The sequence below is a fragment of the Bombyx mandarina genome, chromosome 28 (assembly GCF_030267445.1).
Source record: "Bombyx mandarina strain Sakado chromosome 28, ASM3026744v2".
NCBI classification, from domain to species: Eukaryota; Metazoa; Arthropoda; class Insecta; order Lepidoptera; family Bombycidae; genus Bombyx; species Bombyx mandarina.
The window spans coordinates 4,472,052-4,497,334 of NC_143233.1; the positions used below are offsets into that span (position 1 = coordinate 4,472,052).

At 41.1% G+C, this 25,283-nt stretch overlaps 1 protein-coding gene across 1 annotated transcript in view; it reads right to left on the reverse strand.

Moving 5' to 3' along the window:
• Nucleotides 1-5,802, reverse strand: part of LOC114243387 (uncharacterized) — a 60,069-nt gene extending 54,267 nt beyond the window's left edge. Inside the window, exon 1 of the mRNA XM_028174860.2 lies at nucleotides 5,605-5,802. The gene's annotated coding sequence lies outside the window, so the exon portion shown is untranslated. The remainder of the gene's footprint in view (nucleotides 1-5,604) is intronic.
• Between the last annotated feature and the right edge of the window lie 19,481 nt (nucleotides 5,803-25,283).

Below are 25,283 nucleotides of genomic sequence, written 5' to 3' on the forward strand. Positions count from 1 at the left end.
AAAAAACTTAGTACCCCTTTTTACGAAAATTGAGTGGAGAATATAGAGAAGGAGTGCAGAATGCTAATTTTTTTTTTAATTATACATAAAGAATACAAAAAAAATACAAAATGTGTGCAATTCACACGTGGTAGAAGTGAAACCTTCCAAAATTAAAATACAATTATCCTAAACGTCTTAAGTATATGTAAAATTTTGTCATTAGTAAATAATTGTAAGGTAGCGCCCTCTGTGAATTGATATTTTAATTTCACGTATAATCCTAAATTAAAATTCACTACAAGAGCTTTCATACACACGTTAGTATTAAAAAATCTCACAGATGGCGTTGTATTAAATAGTATGTATATTTCTGTCTCATTCTTTGCTGGCTTCATCCTACACATTTTTGTATTTGTGTCTCTTACCTGTCGTTTTTTCCGTTGCATCCGGTTTGAAATCACAACGATTCTAAAGAAGTTTTCACTTCAAAATCAATAAAAAAACATTACTCACACAACCATGTAATTGACACACACACAAACAGACATGCATACTATTTGTTTATTGTCAAACTTTTCTTATTGCATATACTCTGTGTTCAAATTGAGAATAGATTAAATATTGTTTGTCTTTATTAATATTTGACTAAAGTGTAGTCTTGGAGAAATCTGTGATTATAGAAGTATAATAAATATAATCTTTGACAATGGAACCATAATAGTATACAAACTTATAATTTCTATTAATTATAGTCGAATTTCGACCACTAGTAAAAGTAAATAGCGGGATAACGTCAAATAATCTTTAAATAACGATAACTGTGTTGTTTTTTGTATTCTGTTTTAAATTAATTTCGCTTTTAAACTCTAAAACACTACAAAAAATCGCTTATTTATGTTCTATTACTTGAGAGAACAGAAAAGGGGCTATTTTTAGTGCTTTCCTTCAATATACAGACACCGGAATCTACGATTTCATCATATTTATTATTAGTGATTTCATATCCGAGCGTTCGGTCTAAGTCAGGTCGTGCTATTATTAAAATCCTTGTAAGACTTGGTACACGGTAATTTATTCTATAACATTTTAATTAAAAACATACGATCGCTAATAATTAGCGAAAATATCGATGGATGTTTTTTTATTTATTGTTTAGATGGATGGATGACCTCACAGCCCACCTGGTGTTAAGTGGTTACTGGAGCCCATAGACATCTACAACGTAAATGCGCCACCCACCTCGAGATACAATTTCTAAGGTCTCAGTATAGATACAACGGCTACCCTACCCTTCGAATCGAAACGCATTACTGCTTCACAGTGGAAATAGGCGGGGTGGTGGTACCTACCCGTTCGGACTCCCAAGAGGTCCTACCACCAGTGAGTGGAACCATAATACAGGAAAAATCTTTAACTACTAACGCCATCTCGGTAACAGGGTCGGAATACAATGTCACTGTGTACAAAACGATGCCAATGAAATCTACAATTAGATTTGTCGTTTCATTACTATATACATAGTGAACAAAATCAACGCTATCTATTCATACCCAATCCTGTAGACCGAATGGTAAACAGTAGACGTCGCCCTAAACACGTCATTACGAACCCCCCCGATCCATTCACGGTGCTTTTAGGTACCACAAGCACCGGTCACCGTCTTCGTCGAAACCGTCGCTTTTGACGAAGGGCTCGACGAGTGAATTAACCCATAGACACAGCAACTGAGTTTCTCGCCGGATCTACTGAGTGGGTTGCGTTTCCGATCCGGTGGTAGATTCTGCGAAGCACTGCTCTTGCTAGGGCCAGTGTTAGCAACATTCCCGGTTTGAGCCCCGTGAGCTCACCTACACGCTAAGGAGAAGCTGAAATAGCCTCTCAAGGCTATCACACAGGTAGGAAGAAAAAAAACGCTATCTATATGAATTTTCACAACTCGTATTCAAATGTTCACAAAATAATAAAACTTATAGTATCAATGCAAGTCAATGGTAGCAAATCGTACATAAATATAATTATGTTGACGTCAGTGACCACAATGTGTCACTTTATTAAGGTTTAAATGTGCCCTAACTCAATTCTTTCTTCTACTACAATATACTATCACAAAGCATTGCCTAGAACTCATACAGTGAGCAATAGTGCGAATTTGACGTTCACACATCACATGATACGTGCCTAAGAACTCTTTGATTGAGCTCTGCGATGGATGTGGGTTATGAAACATTAGGCCACGGCTGAGGCCTGCGTTCTCTAATGGTTAATGTTAGACGTGTTCAGAGATGACACCGACGGAGCAATGAAATCGTTTACAAGCGCAACCATTACAGATACGACGTGTTGTGATTTCACGCTTCGTTTCGCCTAATATGTTTTTTTTTATCGCCCCTGTAGGCAGATGAGCATACGACCCGCCTGATGGTGAGTGGTTACCGTCGCCCATGGACTTCAGCAATGCCAGGAGCAGAGCCAAGCCGCTGCCTACCGTTAAGTACACTCCACAAGCCTCGTTTAAAGAAGGATATATTGCGCTCGGGAAATACCGTGGAGGGGAGCTCATTCCAAAGCCGGATGGTATGTGGCAAAAAAGATCTTTGGAAGCGCACTGTGGATGAGCGCAGTGGCTCCAGGTAGTATAGATGAACTGTACTCCGGTGGCGGACGGTGCGATGGTAAAAACGAGATGGTGGTATCAATATTTGTAGTTTTGGGTTCCGACTTGAAGCATGGGATTGATGTTTTCCAATGTAGATATGTCAAACTTAGATCTCTTGTTTACTGATGTCTACATTCACGTTGTCGGTATCTATGGGTTCAGGTATCAGAGCCGTGTGAACTTGCCCACTTATTTAAAGAAACAAAAGGATTCATGCAAAATAACTAATAAAAACTGGCTTTTTATTCCGGTATAATAACGCCCCTGGCAATTTCCCACAAGACTGTCATAACGCTTCCCCGTTTCCGCATCAGAATGAAGATGAAACAAAAATACACGTCTTTCTCGAACGGATATTTTAATGATTTATTGAAAGCGAAAAAAATCCATTTTTATTCATAAAATTTTGTATAGAATAAAATAATGTTTCAAAAATTTGGATTTTAATTGAGAATGTTTGGCATTGGATTGCCATTTGACAATGACTTTTTTTTTATTGCCATAGTTTGCAGACAAGCGTCCGGCCCACCTGATGGTAAGTGGTTACCGTCGCCCATGGACTTCAACAATGCCAGGAGCAGAGCCAAGCCGCTGCCTACTGCTTATTACTCTCCACAAGGCTCGTTTGAAGAAGGACATGACTGTCGATTTGGAAATGCGGCCTGGATCGAAATAGCATTGCTCTCTCGTCGGAAAATCTATTTCTTAAGCATTTATCTTACGCCCGCCTAATTATTCAGATATATAATCATGCCATCACACACATTGAAACTCACATTCTCTCTCACAGGAGGACCATTCCCCTCATCTAAACGACTATGAGCACCTTTCAAAAGCCTTGTGATGTTGAATCAAATCAACACACCGCAAAAATGTGATCCGATCGACATATCGGACTTTTAACATTGTGAGCTTTTTCCATTAGTCTTACCGATGACTAGCGACTTTGACGTCAATAACATTGCCGTATTTTTGGTGATAACGAAAAGAGTTTTTAAATAACTGTCCTCAACATTCGGAATTCATGTTTGAGAATTTTCTCAGAAACTCCTTAAAGTCCGCTCGTTTAGAAGTACAAAAGCTCGTCAAGCTTAAGCACTCGTAGACTACTCAGCTTTTGAATTAGGTCATTATTTACTTTGCCTGTTTAATTAGGAGCTTGCCCAAAGCTTACCCGCATGTGGTGTGTTTTAACTTGATGCTTTATTTACTTCTACACCTTGGTTCATTGAATTTTGATATGCACTACCAGCCAAGATTCCCATAAGATAAGTTAAGAGCAGTCTAAGTATTGAGGGCACAAACGAACTAGCTCAATTTAATACAAGAGCTACTGCAAAAATACACTTCTCTCCCGGATCCAATAAAGAACCCCGTTGACTTTTCTCTGTGCGACAAATCAAGTAGTTCCAGTTTTAAAGTACTTTATACTTTATAGCTTTAGTCTCTGGAGCTTATTTTGCATGCATATATTTATCAAGGTAATCTAGAAGCATCTGGTTTGATGGTTTTCGAAGCTCACAACGTGAATGCTGCTATTTATCCCGAGGTATGGACAGAAAGTTATGAAGTCGTCGTGGCCTAACAGATAAGACGTCCGGTGCATTCGTGTTGAAGCGATGCACCGGTGTTCGAATCCCGCAGGCGGATACCAATTTGTCTAATGAAATACGTACTTAACAAATGTTCACGATTGACTTCCACGGTGAAGGAATAACATCGTGTAATAAAAATGAAACCCGCAAAATTATAATTTGCATAATTACTGGCGGTAGGACCTCTTGTGAGTCCGCGCGGGTGGGTACCACTACCCTGCCTATTTCTGCCGTGAAGCAGTAATGCGTTTCGGTTTGAAGGGTGGGGCAGCCGTTGTAACTATACTTGAGACCTTAGAACTTGTATCTCAAGGTGGGTGGCGCATTTACGTTGTGGATGTCTATGGGCTCCAGTAACCACTTAACACCAGGTGGGCTGTGAGCTCGTCCACCCATCTGAGCAATAAAAATAAATAAAAAAAAGTTCCCATTGTATTGTATTCCCACTGCCCAGCGAAGCCCAGTACCTCAAGACGGATGTTAGCTTACGTTGTATTGTATAAGTTGCGGTATCACTATGATTCATGGGGCGGTAGGCTATAAGCCACTTTTCGAACTAAAGCAATGAAAATCTAAAATTGTTACTTTTTTTTGGGAAGGAAACTTTAGTGATGGCCCGAAGGCCTTTCCAATTTTACGAGGACGAGGACGCCTTCATGGCGAGCCAAATCTCAGCCAAGCGGGATGGGATTTTCTAACAGCTGCCCGAGGGCCTCCAAAGGAGACCTAATAACTCAAGAGCAGCTGCTTCGCGAATAAAAAATTGTTACATATAGCATGTAGAGTATTTACAGTACCTATAATTTAACATTTTTTTAGATTACTCTTAATGGATGGATAAACTCATAGCCAATATTGTGTTAAGTGGGCACCAGAGACGCAACATAAACGCAACCATCCATCTTTAGAAATGAGGCTGAAGGCTCTAATTTTGTTATCTAACTGCTGCCTCATCTTTTAAATCCAATAGTTAGATTTAAACATTTAAACGGGCAAGATGAACGGCAGAGCACACAGTAAGTGATATTTCTAACTTCAGTGCTTAAATTGTCTTTAGTACACCGCAACATACCTGCTATATTTTTATATTTTCCAGAATTTCTGTAAACTAAACGGTTGTCTGGAAGAGATCTAGAAGAAGAGTAAATTGTGTTTTGGTGTGCAATAAAGTGTATTCTCTCTCTCTCTCTCTCTCTAAGTCATACCGTCAACAAATTAAAATTTTATTTAAAATTCTAAAACAATAATAAATAAAAAATGAATAAATTAATTTCCAAAGCTTTCGTAGTTTAAGTTCTCGCGTTACGAATACTAAGATCGGCTTATGATGGACCCGAGTAGCTTTATAATAAACAAATAAATTAAACTTACCCGATACTGTGTACTGATTCCGTGAATCTGCGCGCAAATACGTTCACGGGCACAATTGCAAAATTTAATAATTAATATTTCACAGGCACTTCACGGAGCACAGACACGTCACTGAGTTAATATCCGACGAGTAGGTACGCGATCTTGATCCGAGTCTGCTACAACCGTCCGGGCAGCTACACGTAACACAACGCACTGAAGCTTTCGGCTCGGGCCGGCGAGCGAGACAGCGAAAGCTCAGCTGAGGGGTGAAATCTATATGGGGCTTATAAGCCACAAATTCTACGGGAATCTTGGAGTTTGGGCTCCAATAGGCCACTTAACCGTTTTGAATGTAGCGAATGTGTTACTTTACACGATTCTATTCACCTGGTCGGGTGCGTTTATTTCGCGAAAGCGTCGCGTTAATGGCCATTGTGCTGGACCTTTAGCGGGCTTACTGCAGACGTGTCGAACTTTTAACGTACATTTGATTTCGGAGTTCGATTGTGAATTATTTGGGTTGAGGGGAAATGTGGTGCTTTAGTTTTTAATTTTTTTTATGCCAGATAAGTGGACGAGCCAGAGGTAGAAGCTCAGACGAGGTAGAACCTCTTGTGAGTTCCCGCGGGTAGGTACCACCGCCCTACCCATTTCTGCCGTGAAGCAGTAATGCGTTTCGGTTTGAAGGGTGGGGCATCCGTTGTAACTATACTGAGACCTTAGAACTGATATGTCAAGGTAGGTGGCGGCATTTACGTTGTAGAAGTCTATGGGCCCCGCTAACCACTTAACACCAGGTGGGCCTTGAGATCTTTCACCCACCTAACCAATAACAAAAAAAATGAATCATTAATCAAATGAAATCAAACAAAAATGAATCATTTTTTTTCGGGTACACGCTTAACACCAGGCTGGCCGTGAGCTCGTTCACTATTGAATGGAATGCGTGTCGAATTTTGAACACACACACCCTTTTGATTTCAAATTACAGACATGATTAATGAAGCCTCTTGTCAGCCAGCCAGCTAAATAATTAAATTTTAGCTTAGGTCTGTGTTTTTCGTGTATAAACCTAAATATTATTCGGAGCTAATCAAAAATGTTATTTCTCTCAAAATTCCACTTTCGAACATCGCTACCCAATTCCCACAGAACTTAATCCGAATATTACGCAGGACTCGCATATTTTTCCTACATAACTCAATGTAAACATGATCCTTTTACCAAACTTGTAGATATGACTAGAAATGGAATACATATGGGAATTGGCATAATCGAATTACCCACTTCGAATGTCCAAAAGATATATTGTTATCGCCATATAACTTTTTTTTTATAAGCAAAGGTCACGACTGTATTTTCTGATTCTTTCTGACTTCGTAGCGTTTTATGTTTGTCTTATTAATAAAGTTATGGTTTGAGTTTGAGCAAAGCAATAAAATAATTTTAATGTGATACTAAGTAGCCATCTCTTGGGCTTTTTATACAAATATCGCACGGGACACGTAGTAATATGAGTCTTTCTAAGTCTACGTATGTGTTCATGAGTGCTCATGATTGACTACTGTTTGAATTCGGAACGTCAAAAGTGTCAACGAGCGACGTCCGCTATGACACTTTTCCCCTTTTCATTTCTTTTTTTTTTTTTCATTGCCTTTGTAGGCAAACGAGCATACGGCCCACCTGATGGTGAGTGGTTACCGTCACCCATGGACTTCAGCAATACCAAGGGCAGAGCCAAGCCGCTGCCTACCGCTAAAAATTAATTTCCAGCCGCCAAGGGCGACACATCTATTTCATATTTCTTATAGTCATTAATTTTAAATTCTTTTAATTTGTCACTTATGAACTAATAAAAATACCAAACTAATAATACAGTCCACTCATAATACAACGCCACAAGTACCAAAATTGTTTTTTGATATTATTAATATGATAGATGCAGCATCGGCCAGTTAATAAAAAACAGTCTCGCAATATTCAATTTAATCTAATAAGTCTTTGTACTACGTTTTTGTTACGTGACATAAATAATGCACTATATTTACTTGGAACGTCTCAAAGACTTTATTGAAATTTCGACAATCTAAGCTTTGCCTCAGTTCATAAACTGAACAAGGACACCAATACAAAAACACTATTTACTAGAAGCGTCAAATTTCATAGTTGAAAACTAATGGAATGTATCTATCTATCTATGTATATATAAAAATGAATTGCTTTTCGTTAGTCTCGCTAAAACTCGAGAACGGCTGGACCGATTTGGCTAATTTTTGTCTTGAATTATTTGTAGAAGTCCAGAGAAGGTTTAAGAGGTAGATAAATATGAAAATGCTCGGAATGAAATAAAAACAACAATTTTGTTTTTCCTTTGATGTGTCGCCCGTCGGACGGATTCCTTTTGTTTGTTTAATTTTATTTTATACAGAAGTTTAGGTATTTTATTTATCGATTGAGGCACTACGTTGTCTGCCGGGTCAGCTAGTGCTCTATAAATAATTGAAGCTATTCTATAGTTCTAGGATGTTCGATAGTCACTTAAAGACGTAAATAAGACGTTTTCAAGCCAAAGTTTGCTGGTGTTCCAAGCATTGCAGCGAGAACGCTTAAAGATGCCTTCATGAAATACACTTTTTTTAATAATTTGAACAAAATGTAATCCTTCGGACCATTTAATGGTACGATTGCTTTCCAGTCAAGCCAAGAACTTTGCATATTTTCAATATAAAAAAAATCGCTTTTTTATCGATAATGAGTGATTACAATCTCTCATGGACGTCAGCAATTTCAGAGGCAGAGACAAGCTACTGCCCACCGTTTAATATCCTGGTTTTTACATTCAACCGGACCTTGAGTCTGGCTATGCTTACACACCCTTCAGACTGTGTACCCTTTACACACCTTTGAGATTTGGCCATATTTTACAAGCTTCTTCCGTGATATTCTCACTAAACTCTCGATTGGTGCCACTTTGCAGTACACTGGGTGCTCGACATGTAGTAAAAATATCAATTAGAAGATTAGTAGAAAGAGGTGACAACTGAATAAATAAATATTTATAACGTTGTAGCATCCAGTACATCTATAAATTATAAATCCATGGCGCAAACTTGTCTCATAGATTTTGTGTGAAATTCCCGAACTCAAAATTGACGATCATTTCCATGTCAAACTTGTATACATATTTGAATAAAGCGTTTATTACTTTGGTGAATATTTAAGATGCGCCGTATATGTATACAAACTTAATGAAATAAAGCCCTAACACGTCATTACGGATCCTCCCGATCCATTAACGGTGCTTTTAGGTACCTCAAGCACCGGTCACCGTCCTCGCCGAACCCGTTGCTTGCAACGACTCGCCGAGTAAATTAACCCATAGACACAGCCTACTGAATTTCTCGCCGGATATTCTCAGTGGGGTGCGTTTCCGATACGGTTGTAGATTCTGCGAAGCACTGCTCTTGCTAGGGCCAGTGTTAGTAGCACTTCCGGTTGAGCCCCGTGAGCTCACCTACTAGCTCTGAGAATCTAGAATAACCCCTCGAGGCTACTAGAATAAGCAGGGCAAAAGAAACAAACTACTCACGCTAAGCTAAGCGCCGTCCATCATGTAACTTAAATTCTTACTTAAAAATTAACAACGGAATTAGATTAGTCGCATTTTTTATTTACATTTGATTCCAATATGTGTATAGTGTTCACTGATATTTGGCAAATGCGCTTTTTCTTTTTTTTTCTCACCTAATCGCTTGTAGCCTCAAGGAGGAGGTAAGGAGTTGAGGTCAACCTGAGAGACTTTACTAACATCAGCCTTAGAAAGAGCAGAGATTCTCTGAATCTACTAATGTATTAAAATCCCGATCCACTGAGAAGAATCGGCGAGAAACTCAGTGCGTTGTGCCTATGGACTAAGTTTCCCGCCGAACTCTTGGAGAGCGCATCGAATGATAAATGAAGCTTACAGTACCTAAAATCAGCGAGAGTAGATCGGGAGGATCTGACAGGATATGCTTAGGGCGACGGCGGCTTTGCGTTGCCCCGTCGCCTGAGTCGGAAATGAATTTCGCGGCGGCCACGATAAGAAGCTTATCGCACCGGGCCGTTTTCTCGAACAATCGCTCTGATACTCACATAGCAGATCTAATTCTACGGATTTCCTCATACTGTGGTACGAATTCTCACGTACCATGGTGCTCCAACGACCGTTCTAGAAAAACGGGGTTGGAAGACCTGAAGAGGGTTAATGTGGGTGCGGGCCGTGTGCATAAACATTACATTTGCACTAGAGGTCCCGCAGTAATCGAAATTCGACTATAATTAATTGGAATTGTAAGTTTGTACACTATTATGATTGTAATTTATACTTCTATAATCACAAATTTCGCCAAGGCTACACTATTAAAAAAATATTAATAAAGACAAACAATATTTAATCTATTCTCAATTTGACCACAGACGTCAAGACCAAAAATTGACAATAAATAGTATGCATGCGTGTGTGCGTCAAATACATGGTATGTAGTGTGTGTAATGTTTTCTTTATTGATTTAATGTAACTTTTATGCATTATTTGAAAAAAAAATTGCATTGTGCACTTCTTCTCTATATTCTCTATAAGTGTGGAAAATTTCATACTCCTCCGTCCGCGCAATTTTCGTAAAAAGGTATACAAAGTTTTTGCTTCACGTATTAATATATAGATAAGTCACGACCGTACGTATCCAAGTTTTGTAGTGTGTTACCTTGATACGAAAGACAATTCACTTCGCTTGCAGATAATGGGATAGAAACGGCCGAGTAAGAACGCGGTTCGGTTGCGGGCTGTCTTTATGCGGAGACGGAATGTCATCCCTCTGCTTAGGGTGACCCGTAAGTATTTGACCTTTGCGGCCTAAGGTATGGGTTAGCGAAAGAGATTTATGGCGGGAATCGTGCTACCGCGCGGGAGGGATTCCTCGATGTGCAAATGGTCTTTGAATCGAGGTTCTTTTATTTATTTAACTTGATGCACAATAGGTATAGTGGCAGACACATTTTATAAGTCGTCGTGGCCTAAAGGATAAGACGTCCGGTGCATTCGTGTGTAGCGATGCACCGGTGTTCGAATCCCGCAGGTGGGTACCAATTTTCCTAATGAAATACGTACTCAACAAATGTTCACGATTTACTTCCACGGTGAAGAAATAACATCGTGTAATAAAAATCAAACCCGCAAAATTATAATTTGCGTAATCACTGGTGGTAGGACCTCTTGGGAGTCCGCACGGGTAGGTACCACCACCCCGCCTATTTCCGCCGTGAAGCACTGATGCGTTTCGGTTCGAAGGATGGGGCAGCCGTTGTAACTATACTGAGATCTTAGAACTTATATCTCAAGGTGGGTGGCGCATTTACGTTATAGATGTCTATGGGCTCCAGTAACCACTTAACACCAGGTGGGCTGTGAGCTCGTCCACCCATCTAAGCAATAAAAAAAAAAAGACATAATCGCTAGAGCATTTTTTATCAGCCAATCGAGGCTGATGTAGAAAGTGCTGTGATAGTGTGTGCTTATATACTGCCGCAAATCATACACAGCATACCCTCGTATACATAGCGTCGTACATGTTAAGACATCATAGAACAATAAAAACAATTTACCCTAGTGCAGTTAGTTTCATTTTATCTATGTATATAAAAATGAATTGCTGTTCGTTAGTCTCGCTGAAACGCGAGAACGACTAGACCGATTTAACTAATTTTGGTCTTGAGTGATTTGTGGAAGTTCATAAAAGGTTTAAAAGGTAAATATTTATGAAAATGCTCGAAATTAAATAAAAATAACAATTTTGTTTTTACAAATACAAAAGATTAGGTTTTTATTTATCGATTGAGGCACTACGAAGTCTGCCGGGTCAGCTAGTACGAAATATTTATTAAGAAGGAATTAACATTCACACTCATTCTAGTTTAATTAATAAAATTATTAAGAGTCTACTTGTCTTAAAATTTTAATTCTAAAGGGTTTTGGGGCAATTTAGTCTATACTATTATGCAGAGCTATTAGTTCAGGCTAGTAAGTAGGTCTGATCAAGTTCGGATCAGACTCGACTAAGCCTTCCACGACACTCTTCATATGACCGGCAATACCAAATTTGGTATGGAAAGGAGGTCAATACCCTTAACAAGAAGGAACACGACTAACGAAGGAGAATTTTATTAAAACAAACATTGTGATAAAATATGATATCGCGCTATTGTTTTCATCAATTTTACAATGGAACGTATTCCCCAACTTCAGCAGACCGTAAAATGAAAGGAGATCACTGAACTGCCGTTCCGTGAATTCGAACAACAAACCATTTTTAGGGCTTTAGTGAATTTCTCAAACTAAAACACGAAAGTTAAACTTTGTTTTCCAAGAACACCAGCGTTTCGGAGTATAGATCTCGCCCTGTGAACACAGATTAATTATATTAGAATTTCGTTCGTTTTTTAATCGTTTGTGAACCTTCTTCAAGCAACGATTGTTATTATTTATTTGATTTTTCGATTCGATTGTTATTTCTGCAGACACCAAGGGAATCTTAATACTATAAGCTTTTTTTTTTTCTACCTAAGCTGATAGCCTTGAGACGCTATTTCAGCGTAACTTTAACTAGTGGGTGAGCTCACGGGGCTTGACGACGTTGCTAACACGAACCCTAGCAAGAGCCGTGCTTCGCAGAATCTACCACCGGATCGGAAACGCGACCCATTGAGAAGATCCGGCGAGAAACTCAGTGGGCTGTGTCTGTGGGCTAATTTACTCGTCAAGCCCTTCGTCCCAAGCGAGTTTGCTGGTTTAACGAGAACGATGATCGGTGCTTGAGGTACCTAAGAGCACCGTTAGGGGATCAGGAGGATCCGAAATGACGTGTTTGGGGCGACGTCGACTGCTTTTCATTCTGTCCACAGGATCAGGAATGTAGTTACCGGCGGCCACAATGAGAGAGTACACGTGTCGTGCCGCTTTGTCGAAGTGGAGTAGAAGCGTTGTGAGTTTATCTGGCCATTTCTTCTTCTGCGTCGTGTACTTAATTTCTAATGAGCGTGTTTAATATGAATATTCATTCATCCCATTTTGAGTCAATTGGAATCATCCTATCTGGAATCATCATCCTATTTCTGCCGTGTAGCAGTAATGCGTTTCGGTTTGAAGGATGGGGCAGCCGTTGTAACCACAGAAATATGTGATTGTAACTATACTGACACCTTAGAACTTATATCTCAAGGTGGGTGACGCATTTACGTTGTAGATGTCTATGGGCTCCGGTAACCACTTAACATCAGCTGGGCTGTAAGTTCGTCCACCCATCTAAGCAATAATAATAAAAAAAAACCGAGGATACTTGACCACCGGCTCGTCGAGGCGATATTCGACGATTGAAACATTGATTGAAGGTAAAAACTAGAGTCAAACAAACTGCCATATTAAGAAATATTTTTATTGAAAATTAGATGGTAGTTAGCACATTATCCAAACTCAAAATGTCGACAATTAACATCATAATTGTCCGTAAACACGAAAACTTTCGTTATTCAAAATGTCTAAAATTGTGATATAATATTTTGTCAATAAACATGAATGTCTGAATATATTGTGCCGTCGGTTCTAAGAAGAGCCTACAGTCTTGTACAGTATATTAATGTTCTTTTTTTATTTTTCAAAGGTAATGTATACATAGGCTTTAGTTATATTTTTTTCCAGTAATTGCTGATATTCATGATTCACAGTAGCTATGTACGTTAATAAAACCTTTGATCTTCAAATGTGTAGTCAACTAAAAAAAAATATAGTCTGAAGTTTTCAGGAGGACTATCGATTGAAAATAGACATTGTATTAGAATTTTGTGGTTCGAAAATTCGGCTATATTTTTTACTAGCAAGCGGGGTTTATAGGTTCGATTTCCTTTTTTTTTTTTTTTTTTTTTTTTTTTTTTTATTTTTTTTATGATTGAAAGTTTACTGGTGGCCCGAAGGCCTTTCCAGTTTCACCAGGACAGGTGGGCGAGCAAAGGCTCAGCCAAGAGGGGTGGGATTTGCTAACAACTACCCGAGCGCCTCCGAAGGAGACCTAACAACTCAAGAGCAATTGTTTCGCGAATGAATCTACTACCGGATCGGAATCGCGACCCGCTGAGAAGATCCGGCGAGAAACTCAGCGGGCTGATGCATGGGTTAGGTTGCACGTCGACCTCTTTGTCGAGTTCGACGAGTACGGTTACCGGGGTCCCTAAGCCTGCCCCTAGTATTAGAGCTGAAGGCATCTAATGCAAAGGTTATTGGATCTGATGGATCCGTAAGGACGTGTCTAGGGCGTCGACGGTGACTGGCTCCTGCATGATCAGGATTCGGGGAGTAGTCAGCGGCGGCAACGATAAGGCGATTATCATGACGCATAGCCTTATCGAAGTATCGTTCCGACGCTGACTTCATGTATTTCCGAATTGATTCGAGGCCCAGGTCGTCGTGTAGGTCAACGTTCCTCACGAACCACGGAGCCCCGACAGCTAACCTGCAAAAGCGGGATTGTAGGGATTGGAGGGTGTCTATGTGTGTGCGGGCCGCGTGAGCGAACACCACGCTCGCGTAAGTCATGACGGGCCTTATGCAAGTTTTGTAAAGTGTCACCTTGTTCCGAAGGGACATTTTACTCCGCTTACAGATCATGGGGTAGAGTCTACCGAGAATAAACGCGGCACGGTCACGGACTGATTTTATATGCGGGCGGAATGTCATCGATGCATCCAGGGTAACGCCCAGGTACTTGACCTTCCTGGCCCAGGGTATGGGTTGTCTAAAGAGAGTAATCGGGGGTGTGAGATTCCTCCTCCTAATCCGGGAGGAAATTCGTGTGGAGCTTCCCCTCTGAAATAGCACCGCAGTACTTTTCGCTGGGTTGATGTCTATGCGCCATTTTCGGAACCACTGTCCTAGGGCTAGGGCTGCGCTCTGAAGCTTCTTCGCGATTAGGGACTTATTTCTACTAGAATAGTAAACAGTCGTGTCGTCAGCGAATAAAGCTAAATGGGTCGGCGGCGACCGGGGAATATCGTTGACGAATAAGCTAAATAGGAGGGGTGAGAGGACAGAGCCTTGCGGGACTCCAGCTGTGAGAGGTCGTGGGGAGGAGCGGGTTCCCTCGACTCGATATCGAAAAGAGCGGTTCGACAAGAAGTCCCGTATGATGAGCACGAGACTATCCGGCACGCCCATGTTGAATAGTTTGAAAATCAAACCATTGTGCCAGACTTTGTCGAACGCTTTTGCGACGTCGAAGAAGAGAGCTCCCGTGTATAACGGTTTTGGTCGATTAAGCCCCACAAGAATGTGCTCCGTGAGGCGGTGCACCTGTTGAACGCATGAGTGATTTGTACGGAATCCGAATTGTTCATCGATGAGAATGCCCTTCGTTGAGACGAAGTCTCTGAGGCGTTTGTAGAGCAGACGCTCATACAGTTTGCCTAGAGACACGAGGAGGCTAATCGGGCGGTAGCTCGTCGGATGATTTTTTGGTTTACCGGGTTTATGTATGCCGATAACGTCCGCTTCTTTCCACACCGCGGGAAAGATACAGTTCGCCATAGCGGCATTGAAAATAGATGCCAACATCACGATGAGTTGGACGGGTAGAAGTTTAATAACGCGGTTAGATATACCGTCGGAACCGGGAGCCTTGCGAGGACGTAGGTCTTTGATCAAGTCTTTAACTTCTATCGGGGTGACGGGTGGTAACGCATCCGATGGTGGCAAGGAGGCTCTGCGTTCTACCTCACTGTCTACTAATTCTACATGAACAGGGTCCACGGATTGAATGCTGGGCGTGCACTGGGTTTGCAATGTATCGGCCAGCAGCTCTGCTTTTTCGTCATCATCGAACGCCGCGAGTCGGCCTGAGGGGCCTACGAGGGGGGGCATAGTTACTACCGTATCCGATTTGAGAGTACGAGCTAAGCGGTAGTAAGACCTTTGGGAGGGCGCGAGTCCTTCCAAGAAATCAGACCATCTGGCATCTCGGACTTCGGCGATGCGAGACTTTACGTCGCGTTGTAGGGCACGCATTCGAATACGATTTTCCGCGGTAGGATACCTGTCGTAGGCGCGTATCGAGGCGTTCTTAGCTCTAAGGAGTTCCCTAATATCGTCGGACAATTTGAAGCGGTGAAGGAAGTCCTCCGCTACAACTTGTTTCGATGACCTATCTAATGTCGAGGTGATGTGTGACGTTAAGATGTCTATGGCTTCAGCGGTATCCTGAGGAGACGGGATAGAGTCCGGGTTAAACGGGAGCGATGGTGGATCAGATTCAGCCAGGCTGATGCCCAGCGTGTGCCAATCCACCACAGTCCTCGTGACGGGAACGGAATCGGGAGCGCGACCGAGCTTCATAACGACGGGACGGTGGTCTGAGTCTAACTCTGAAACTACTTCGATCGAGTGTAAGCGCAGAGTTACGTTTTTTAATAACGCTATGTCGAGTATATCCGGGCGATGCGCGACGTTTAGCGGGTAGTGAGTCGGGGTTAGCGGAGCCACGATATCGAAGGCGAGATCATCGACTAACGCGTCGAGCCGCCTGCCATTCGGGGTTGTGGTGTGTGAGTTCCACCTGATGTGTTTACAATTTAGGTCGCCCGCCAGAATGACAGAGCTCCCCATACCGAGCAGCGCCTCGATATCACTGCTTAGAACGATCTTATCCGGTGGAAGATAAACTGACGCGATAACGATCGGCGCGTGTCCCGTCAGTGAGATTCGGCACACTGATGCTTCGATATTAGCGAGCGCGGGAGGATCGAGCGAGACGCAATGCAGGGCTCTTCTATAGTAAATGACGGTACCACCACCACGGGCAGAGAGCCTGTCGTTCCTGACCATGTAATAGTTCGCGATTTTAGGGTCACGGCGCGCGGGCTTAAGTAGGGTCTCCTGCACTAAAAAGATATCAATTTGATGGTCACGCAAAAAGTCCGAAACCTGATCACGTTGATTTGCGAGACCGTAAGCGTTAAAAAATCCTATCGTTACGGATAGGGGCTTTATTCTACTTATATACGCCATTGATTACCGGCGGAGTGAGGGGAGGACGTACGTATTTAATGACGCGTATACGTCGGCGTATTCCTGCACAACGGCGATAAAGTGTTGTGCAGTGGAGGCAGCGCGAATGGCGTCGCCCAAAGCGTTAACGCGCTCAAAGTTGATCGACTGAAAGAAGTCGATCGCTAAAGCGAGATTTTCGGACGCGGTCGGAGGACAAGTCGCGGGAGAGGGACGAGTCGCGGGGGCGGGACGAATCGCGGAGGAGGGAGTTGTAGCCGTGTTCGTGTACGGCAGCGGTTTTGCCCAGGCCGAGACACTGGGCACCGCCGCCGGAACGAATGCTGGCTTAGCCTGCGACGCAGAGGGTGCCGAGGCTTTGATGTCTGGGCCGGAAGCTCGGAGGCGGTTTTGGCGGGCGACGCGGCGATTTATTTTAGGGGCTCGGGGGCAACCACGGTAATTCGCGGGGTGACCCTGTGTTCGACACAGGACGCAGCTAGGCGGTTCCGTCGCGGTTTTTTGGTCGCGAGCGCAGAGGGCCGTGGCGTGATCGCCCAAACACTTAACACATCGGGGGCGCGCGTGACAGTTACGGGAAGAGTGCCCGTACAATTGACAGTTATGGCACTGGCTAGGAGTGCCTTTTTTATGGGGGGCTTCGATGGCGATACCGGAGAGCCTACAGACGGTCTGTGTGTTGAAGATTTTCTTACCCTCGGGGGTAGGCTGGAGGGTGACTAGAACCATATTGTATGGCTCCCTACCGCGACCGGTGTGCATACGGTGCACAGAATTCACTGGAAAGCCCTGTTCTAACAGATCGGCCTTGACGAGCTCTACATCTAACTCTTTAGGGATTCCGCGTATTACAACGCGGAGTTCGCGCTCCTCCTGGAGCGTATAAGTATGGAAACTTATACGTTCCTTACGGAGGTAAGAAGAGAGGGCCCTATGGTCGTCGGGTGTTTGAACCTTAATTTGAATGCCGTTCGCGAGGTTACGGGCATTCGTGAAATTTATACTTTTGGCCTTAAGGGCCAGGCAAACTCGATCCCAAGCTGCCTTCTCCTGAAGGATAACCGGGGGCGGGGTCTGGGTTTTATTTTGTGCCACTGGACGCGGCGACGGGGTGGCACGGGCTGGGGGCGCAACGGGAGTCTGAGGGCGGGGGCGCGACGCGTTCACGGCTTTGCTAATTTTAGCGGCCGCGGGAGCTCGAGACTCCGCGGCACGCTTCTTACCCTTCTGTACCAGGGTGAATCCATCCGTCGATGAGGCGGGGGCGAGGTCGACCTCCATATCCGAGTCAGAGTCGGAGCACGAGGAGGCGGGTGCAGGCGACCTACGAGCAAGTGTAGGTGTTTTAGAGGGCGCGACGGAGGCCGCGGATGATCGCTCAGCTGAAACGATGGTCACGGCGGACGACGCAGCAGCTTTTCTCGCCAGTATAGGCGACACGGGAGCAGCAGTCACGACAGAGGCTGCGGTGCTCAATGCAGAAGCTCTGCACGCATGTACAGGCGACGCAGGAGCAGCGAGCGCGGCGGAGTCCTCGAGAGGGCTCGCAGTGTGATTGGCCTTGAAGGCCAGAAACTCTGAGGCGAGCTGTGGGTGGCGAAGTCGGAGGAATTCCGCGAATACAGCGTCCATGATCGCTGAGTACCCAGGTGGGGCGGCCCCGGGTCTTGAAAACACTCGCCTTGCGGCGAGGCCCCAACTTCTCGGACCTGAGCGGTTCTATTGAACACAGGTGGCAATGCGGCGCGATTACTACAGGACAAAGAAAAAGCACAACAAAACAGAAATTACAAAAAGAAGCAAAACAAATAAATACTTGCAGGAAAACACTTTGTCGGCAAATGTTCCACGAACACAAAAATAACTAAAACAAAACAAATAAAAGCTTCCAGGAAACACACTTGGTCGGCAGATGTATCACGAACACAGGCCGCGCGAACAATGGCCGGGCTAACAAAAGCCGGGCGAACAAAGACCGGGCGATCGAGTGGACGATGAGCACGTCCGCACGTGACGGGTGCCTCTATCGGAATGTTCGATTTCCTTCCGAGCAAGCATTCGTATGGCAAATTCATATGGTTTGTGTCTGGTTGCATAACATCTATAATTTCTCGTTTCTATCTCCCTAATTCTCGTTCTGTAACGCTGATGTAGCCTCTCAAGGCTATCAGCTCAGGTACAAAAAAAATATATACATTAAACTTATAAAACATATCTTATACGCTTAAACGAGCAATTCTTGTATTACCTATATATATAATCGGAAACGGCTCCAACGATTTTCATAAAATTTAGTATACAGGGGATTTCGGGGGCGACAAATCGATCTAGCTACGATTTATTTTCAGAAAATGTTGTTTTATTCGTGTTTTCAAAAATCAACTTTATCGATAATCAACTTTGACTCTTCCCGACATCTATTGGCGAATAATAATACTATTTTTACTGCTTTAAAGACACAACAAGATGGCGTTATAAAAGAAAAGCCGAGCAAAGCTCGGTCATCATCTAGTATACATTAAATACATAAGTATGCGTATAAGTCTCTGGTTTCCGTAGTAAAGAGAAGCCTCATTTGGGGCAAGGCGATTGCTTGATTTGACCCAGACTTTTCTTTATTTAATTCATTCCCACCGCGTAGCCATATATATATCTCCTAATTAACATGACACAAAAATGTTAGTGCCAACACAGTTTTAGATCGTCAGGTGTAGGAATCTGGTATCTAGGTGTGGCGTGTGTTGACTATGATAATAAATTTAAATAGTACACACCAGAAACTAATCTGTTCACGATATTACGTTGATATAATTCGTAATCTAATGAAGTAAATACAAATTCAAGAGTCAATAAGTCGCAAGTCCGTTTGGGAAGCTCCGGTCTAGAAATTAATTTTAGGTCATGAAAATTAGCAACGTTTTAAATTATTTCAATTGCCTTGCTCGTGTCTCGCAGCCGTTAATATTTAAACGGGTTTCCGTTCGCTAAAATCTTAGAAAATACTAAATCTAGTTTCAAGTGAAGGAAATTTATTGTGTTCAACGTATGAGGGTTGGGAATTGGCCTCCGTCCAATATTTATCATCAAGATTCGAATGATAAATATAGGCCGCTTTTGTTTATTTAACTGGCAGTGCTGATTGGCACAGTCAGCATTGTTGGTAAGTAACTATCCCAATTGGCCGTTTGGTCGATGGCCATGATTTTGGGTAATGACAGGTATATTTTAGATTGGATATCGATAGATAAGTCAAATCAAATCAAATCAAAAAAAAATTATTCAACATAAATGAAAGTACATACTTGTTGAACGTCAAAAGAACTACCGCCAATTCACAAGAACTAGCCTCCGTCCTGAGAAGAATTGGCAAGAAATTCAGCGGGCATGTCTCTTTTTATTTTTTTTAATATTAGATTTTTTTAAATATGAATTTTTTGAATTTTTTTATATGAATTTTTTTGATTAACTTAAGGTAAACATTACGATGAAAACATCCCTACTATAGATGCTCAACAGATGTTGATTCTGATTAATAATAGATCTTTCGTGTTACCACACCATAAGACAATAGAAGTCTTAGAAAATAATAATTATATTTGATAATCGTAAGTCGGTGAGTCATGTCGATTAGACCGTAGCTCGGCATCTGAGAAATGCGCTAAACGAACACCTACCCCTAAAATTAGTCATGGTCACTATTTGGTGGTCTAGTGCCGGTATAGTTAATTACAGCTTTTTAGAGAGAAGAGAGAGAGAGAAGGTTGATTAATCGCTAGTTCCCGCTGCTGGAGGACAAGTACGACCTCTCGAGAGTCCGCACAAGTAGGTACCACCGCCCTGCCTATTTCTGTCGTGAAGCAGTAATGCGTTTTGGTTTGAAGGATGGGGTAGCCGTTGTAACTATACTGAGACCTTAGAACTTATATCTCAAGGTGGGTGGCGGTATTTACGTTGTGGATGTCTATGGGCCCCAGTAACCACTAAATACCAGGTGGGCTGTGAGGTCGTCATCCCATCAAAGCAATAAAAAAGCTTTATCTCTAAGCTTCACTTGTAGCTAGGGCAGGAAGTTTAACGTCATCTACTGCACTCACCGTACAATTGCGCCGACAGACTTCTACTTTTTCCAAAGTTTGGACAATTAACTTCTTGGTGAACAAAAAAATACCCAAGAGTCCATACAAAACGAAGAAGAAGGGTTTGTTAACTCCCAGACAACTTGAAGAAGGGCATTGGAAAATTACCATTGCGTTGGCATAGGTACATTGAATCGTTTGATTGATAGGTAGCGGCTTGGCTCTGCCCCTGGCATTCCTGAAGTCCATGGGCGACGGTAACCACTCACCATCAGGTGGGCCGTATGCTCGTCTGCCTACAAGGGCAATAAAAAAAAATAGAAATAAAAATGTTTATAAAAATACCTTTAACTTTCTATATACTAAACGGCAATTTCGTAGGTAAAGAATATGTATTGCCATTTACTCGTCTCCGGTTTGATCCAAAATTTTAGTTCACACAAACAAATTTCTAATATCTGGAAAGTTCCACGTGAAATATTTTCGTTTGTTTAGCCTTTATTGTCCGAAAGTAATTCAGTAGCTGTTGTTTTCTAGAACAATTGCCGATCGCTAGACATCCCTTGTTTTGATCTCCTAATCCCGATTATAACTTACTTTCTATTCATTAAGTTTTTCATGAAAGACCTCTTACATTTGTTCTTTATTCGAGCGATTTAGTTGGAAAAATATTAACGTATTTTTCTTATACTGTAGAGAGTAAATAAGTTTGTGTTCTCATAAATGCTAAATTTTGTTTTATTTAGGGTAGAACTTTTTTCTTTTGTATGTTTTCTATATGCACGCTGTTTGAAAAAAAAGCTACGCCTTAATTAAGACTCTGTATTCAGTATTTTCTTTTTCAGGAACCGGACATTCAGTTATTGATTGAGCACAGCCTCGATATCTGTCGATATTCGAAACATGCTTCTTTATTATCATTTCGGGGCTGCGAAGCTGCTGGGCTTGCCTAATTGCGAGGAGACCAGGATTCCAATTTAGCTTATGTTCGAGCATCGTGTTGGTCGCAAAAAAATCTGTGGCAAGATGTAAAACTAGATGCGAGAATTAATTAAATTTCAATCACCGCTCATACTTAATCTTAATTGTTTACCTGAGCTCCTAGACAATCTCATAGCAACATCACGGATGCCGTCGCCTACCATGAGACAGGAAATCGAAGCCTTATTTGTATTATAAATTGCCGTCACGTCTTTCAAGATATAACGCACAACACTTTCGCGGAAGACATAATTGGACGAATATATCGTGCTAGCTTATAACACATGCTACTACTATTCTGGTAGTACCCACTCACGTTTCCCTACCCTATTCCTTGTTTAATTTCTAATTCCTACCTTAAGTACAGATACAGCATTCAGCAAACTCTCTGCCGCAAATAGCATGTTCCAGTTTTACAGCCGCTGTACCAAGCCAATCATCAACGGGGGTAATAAAAATCACAGTAATTTATTTAGAATTGTCCAACGTTAGTTGAATCATGATTTGCCCATCAGTATTTACCAATCCAAAAGACGTTTAGTAAAATAAAAACCAGCATTTGACAAGTGCAAAGGTGAAATCGTTATAATAAAGATAGCACCTTATTGTTTTATTGCGTGTGCATAATAAACTCGCCGTTCCGTGGTCATTACCTCAAACGAGAGCAGACGTGGCGGCTGTAATTCTTCGTAATGGTGTCATCAATCGTGACCAGTTTTTGTGGGGGCATTAAATTAAAATTTTATGTGAAAAAATGACAAGTGACGGTTCGGTTAACGATGATGCGTATTTTGATGGGTTTTTATTAGGGTAATTCGTATTTTAACGGGCTTGATGAAATCAAAATTATCATAGTGGAATAAAATGTAAATTGCGCCAGAAGCCTGCTCCTGTTGCTGAATATAGTAAAGTAAAATGATAACAATTTATTTTATTACTATATAATTATTTTATAGTTAATTACTAACCCGTAATGTTCCGTAGCCAAAATTCAGCCATAAGCGTTAACACCTGAGTGTCGTCACCAATTAATTCAACGTATTAAATTTTCGGTTAATTTTTTTGGTCATTGATTTTGTTTTTGTAAAGGTAATTTGAAAATACTTTTACATTTTTTTTTTATAATACTATTATACTAGTTTTTATAATATTGACTACCAAAAAAATGAAAATCAATTAACAAACAGGTATAATAAAAATTTCTGTGGGTATAATGGTACTGAACTGTATTGTCTTTGGTTGTTTATGTATAGATTTTTTGTAACAATCAGTAAGTGTTGAATGTTGATTAGCTTCAACTGATAACTTTGGACTGGATTATGGGGGGTTATCTTGCAACTGGCACGAAACCTAGAAACCAGTAATAATTGGATAAGTCCAATTCACAAAATTATTTGACTTACTTAACTTTTGTGTAGTAGAAAGCTTGTAACAATTTAGGTTCTCATATAACGAACCTCAAGCACCATTCGCTGTTCTTGTTAAGCTCTTCACTTGCGACGAAAGGTTCGGCGATCAAACCAACCCTCAGATACAGCCCACTGAGTTTCTCGCTGGATCTTCTCGGTGGGTCGCGTTTCCGATCCGGTGGTAGATTTTGGGAAACACTGCTCTTGGTAAGGCTTGTGTTAGCAACGCCCTCGGGTTAGAGCCTTGTGAGCTTACTTACTCGCCCGGTTACGCTAATAGCCCTAGACTACCAACATAGGTTGTAAAAAAAACGAATGTTCTACAATCACTTAAAAAACAATCCTACTATTTGAATTTGATTTATCACGTCACACTCATTTTTTTTCCGAGAAAAGCTTTCGATCAATTTTGGAGAAAATATTTCCGAGCCAGCATGACTTTCTTACAAACTTAACAAAGGAGACTGTGGCGCGAACTATTTGTCACCGGAACTTCTAGCCGTCATAAATTCTTTAAGAATAATCGATCTTCCCTCAAATCGTTGAAAGCGTCAAGATTTGCTGCACACAAATCCGTGAAGTAACACTTCCGAAGATTTATCGCCTGGAGCCCCGGTGACATCAGCTCGCCAAGTCACGTGCGACTTGTAGCCGAGAAATCGCGTGAAATACGACCAAGATGAAATCTGCCGAAATCTAATAGTCTTTTCAATCTTAGTAATGTAGATTTGGCGAAACTTATTTGTTCTTTGTAGCAAAAAAAACATTATAATTTTTGTTAAGTAAACGGTTGAAGGTATTTAAGGTCCGCTTAAAGTAAAGCTTACCAAACCCAAAGACCAAAGTGCAGAGAACAAGGAAGTTGCAATGTACTACGAGTAGATTACAGTTATTGATGCTTTTGTAATATACTAGTGGCCCCGCAGTAGTCGAAATTCAACTATAATCAATTGGAATAAGTTTGTACACTATTATGTTTGTATTTTATACTTCTATGTATAATCACAAATTTCGCTAAGACTACACTATAAAAAATATTAATAAAGACAAACAATATTTAATCTATTCACAATTTGACAACAGACGTCAAGAACAAAAGTTTGACAATAAATAGTATGCATGCGTGTGTGCGTCAAATACATGGTATGTAGTGTGTGTAATGTTTTCTTTATTGATTTAATGTATCTTTTATGCATTATTTTAAAAAAATATTAGCATTGTGCACTTCTTCTCTATATTCTCTATAAGTGTGGAAAATTTCATACTCCTCAGTCTGCGCAATTTTCGTAGAAAGGGATACAAAGTTTTTGCTTCACGTATTAATATATAGATAAACCTAAATGCAAACTATTCATCGAACATGTATATATTATAATAATATACTAATGATGTCGGCATACGAAATAAAATTCAATGTTTTCTTCAGTTTTATTATATAATTTTCATTCTACTATTTACGACGTTTTTAATACTGTAATTTCGTGGTATTGGACGGCTACGACGTTACTCATCAATAATTATAATCCTGTGCTAACAGAATAAGTATATATTTTTCAATTTAGGAAATTTAAATATCTCAGAATCGGTGGATTAGAATTCAATGAGATTTTTTACACGCAGATTTCTTTATCTTTATCTCTTACCTAACTTGATTGGCTTTGGTGTCCACCTTTGCATTTGGGATAAGCTCAAAGCTCACTAAACGACTTTTGATAGGAACTTCGCATCAATATAATTCGTTACCGCTAAAACTAAAGGTTTTATTGCAAGTTGGAAATATTAAAGTTATAATTTCTTTTCTAAATGCGCATGTATGAATGAATTAGAAAGAGCATTTGTTACATTACTAGAGATGTTCGGAAAAAAAAACTGCATCATATACGTTCTGTCAAAACATGAATAATTTTTAATATCCCGCATGCACCGACTGCTAAATTTAAGATTCTCGATAGAATATTCCCATATGCCGTGAAGAATTATAGCTTGAAACTGGTGACGTCATTTCCTCAAGTCACGTCCATCGTGCGGAAAATCTATAAGATTATCGTTTTAACTTGAAGCGACGTGTTATGTTGAATTTAAAAAAATTGTCCATATGACTTAATGATGGTTATCTTGTACTTATAGGGACTTGTTTTCCTAAAT